Source organism: Arachis ipaensis, chromosome B05, assembly GCF_000816755.2.
Source record: "Arachis ipaensis cultivar K30076 chromosome B05, Araip1.1, whole genome shotgun sequence".
Lineage (NCBI taxonomy): Eukaryota > Viridiplantae > Streptophyta > Magnoliopsida > Fabales > Fabaceae > Arachis > Arachis ipaensis.
In genome coordinates, this window is record NC_029789.2 from 140,199,051 (window position 1) to 140,202,692 (window position 3,642).

A 3,642-nucleotide genomic window follows, 5' to 3' on the forward strand; every position below is an offset into this window, starting at 1 on the left:
TGGGAGTACATACATGTCATATATATGCTATGTTAAGACGTAACACCATCGAAATTTTCATGTATATGGTTGTGTTTTGGAAGTGCAGTGAACTCATCAAACATAATGGATTAATCACTTACTATATGTATATATCGCAAATCATATTTAACCTAAATCAACCTTCCATGCTTAAAAGTGATTGTTACCTGATTAATTAATTATTACACTGAAAATAAACTTTGGTCCTAGAGTATGTAAGTAGCTAAATATTTAACTATAACACAGCATAATAATTATTATAAAGATAAAGTATATTTTTTGTCTCTAAAATATGTTAAAAATTTTAAAAATATTTATAAATTTATTTTATTTTAATTTTATTTTAAAAATTTTCGATTTTTTCTTTAATTTCTTTTACTTTGAGTTAAATCCTAAAATAGTCTCTGAAATTGACGTCGTCAGTCGTGCACTTAAATTATCCTTGAGATTCTAATTGCATCAATTACGTCTTTGATATTGACAAAAGTGCACCACGTTAGTCCTAACCTAATTTTTCATTAAAGACGTGATGACATGACTTGATGACGTAGACTGTTATGATACGTGTCACTTCATGGTTTGGCCACGTGTAATGATATCATGATGTGTTAATCGGTAACACGTGACATGCTGATGTGGATGGTTGTGCCACGTGTCACAATACTATTTGGTCACATGTCCGTTTGTACCACGTGTCGTAACAGTATTTGTTCACGTGTCATACGCTATGTCATCATTGTAGATTCACCAAATTAGTCCCTTACTTTGCATTAAGTAACTCTTTTTAATCCCTGAAATTGAATATCATGCACTAAACTAATCCACTCACTAGTTTTTTCTCATTTTTTAAAAAATTAAAATTTTTAATATTTTGGATGCACTAATTTCAATTCTATTTTTTCATATATCGTTTAAATACAAGTGCTTTTATAAAAATTTTTAAGATTTTCGTTTTAATTATATATTTTTCTATAATAATTTAACATTGATAAATTTTGTAATATATAAGTATGTTATTATAAAAAAAATTATATGATTGATTAGACAATTTTTTTTATCAAAAAGCATGTGTTTTTGACAAGAAATCAAGAATTAAAATATACTTTTTTTCGGTTCTTATGAAATATACATTTTTATTGTGTGTAAATAGCCTAGACTGAAGGCACTTCAAACACTCTCACTATTATCTCCGACCTCTTCAGTCTAGATGAAAAAGGTCGGAGATGGTAGTGGAGATACTTGAAATGTCTTCACGTCAACTCCAATACGATGGTTAGGAGTACCCACAATAGAAAAAATATTTTATAAAAACACTTATATTTAAATAACATGTGAAAAAAATGGAATTGAAATTAATGTATTAAAAAATATTGAGAATTTTGAATTTATAGAAAAAAATAAAAAAAAACTAGTGAAAGGACTAGTTTGGAGCACAACATTTAATTTCAGGGACTAAAATGAGTAACTTAATACAAAGGGATGGACTAATTTGGTGTATCTACAATGATGACATAGTGGATGACACGTGGACGAATACTGTTGCGACACGTGGTACAAATGGACACATGGCCAGATAGCATTGTAACACGTGGCACAACCGTCCACATCAACATGCCACGTATCACCGGTCAATACATCATTATACCATTACATGTGGTCAAACCATAGAGTGACATGTGTCACTAACAGTCCACGTCATCAAACCATGTCATCACATCTTTAATAGAAAATAGGTTGTACTTTTGTCAATTTTAGAGACGTAATAGGGGCAATTAGAATTTTAAAGCTAATTTTAGTATATGATGTCAATTTTAGAAACCATTTTGGGGTTTAACTTTTTCTAAAATATTATATTTTAAGGATTTGGATTCTCTAAATTTTGAATTTTACTTTAGAAGGTAAAGTATGATCTATCACCATTTATTTCATAGGTAGAACCAAGAGAAAATATGAAAGAAAAAACATTCAATAGTAAAAAACTCACTTTATCCTTTAAAATAAAAATCTAAAATTTAAAAGATCTAAATACATATTTTAATTGATTTGTTCTTCTCTGTTTTAGGTACCTCTTCTTGGTCGCTTTCCATGCTCTCTTCTTGTGATTCTAGTTCATCATCTTCAAGGTCCTAGTTTTTGGGGGACTTTGAGCAAGCATAAGCTTATATGACTTTGTCCCAAAAAAAATTATATACATATAAATAAACCAATTTGAATCAACATAGGCTCATTACTTATTCACTTAAATAAATGTTAAAATTTAAATTTTATTTTGTGTATACAATAATTTATCAACTAATAACAGATTCTTAATTAAAATTTGGAATCAAACAAATTAGTCATTGACTTGTTGGACTTGAAAAAACTGTAAAAAACCAACAAAAAAGTATAAACCACATTAAATTAATTGAGTATTCAACTCACTCGTTCCTTTAAACAAGTGTCAATGTTCAATTCGTGTCTTATATATATAACTCCTCATTTGCAAGCACTCCAAATTTTCAATAATAAGACGTAATTTTTATTTTATTTTTTTTATGACAACATCCTTGCTTAGTATAACTATATTAAAAATTACACCATGATTATTTAAACAAATTGAATATATTAACCAAAAAAAAAAAAAAGAAGTTAAACACAACAAAATTACCTCTTTTCCCCTACCACTTACGACACCAATCCAGCTAGGGTAGCTTTCTTTCATGGTTAGTGGCCATACTCATGCAGTTCCACAAATTGAGTGTGCTAGTAAACCCAAACTTCCCACAAAAGATACATCTATCATCTCTATATGTATTATATGAAGCCTTTAAGATGTTTAGCTTGCACAATCTTCCATTGGCGTTAATTTGATTCAATAGCACAAACCAAATAGAGAGGAACAAGGCCTTTTGTATTTTACTCATGAAACTATAGCGTGTAATTCTTTTTTCTAAATTACACTGAAAATAAATTCATATAAGCTTATTTCTGCTCAAAGTCTCCCAAAAAGCAGAGAAAAAAAAAAAGGCTTATCCTTGCCCAAACTGGCTTCCCAGTAGTTTGTGGGCCAACAACTAAAGTTCTCCAAGAAAAAAAATTATAAGTATTATAAGTATTATGTTTTACCAAGAAAAGAAATTAATATATGTGAAATAGTAATTAAAATTAAATCCAAATAAATTGATTCACAAAAGAATAATGTTGTGATATACTATGTATTGTCTTAGTGCACACTCTTTTTTACACATTTTTTTTTATTTTTAGTATTAAAAGTGATTGATAAAAAATAAAAAGATAAAAAATTTGTCGAATAAGGTTTAAAAAAAATATAAGAACAGTGTCAAAATTGGAACCTTTGGCGAACCTAATCCCCCGCCGCCGCGGGGTGTCGCCGCCATTCTTAATTTTTCCAAAATAAATTATTGATGTAGGCATATAGGAGGAGAGTAAGGCATGAATCCTGGTCCAAACCTCTAACATTCTACGGCTCCAACCACCAGACTAGTGGCCTGGTTCTTGCCCGCCATTTTTATTTTTAGTTATTATTTTATTATTATTATGAGAAATATTTAAAATCTAATAAAATTTATTATTTTTTATTAATATTTTAATTATTAATTTATTTTTTTAATTTAATAATTA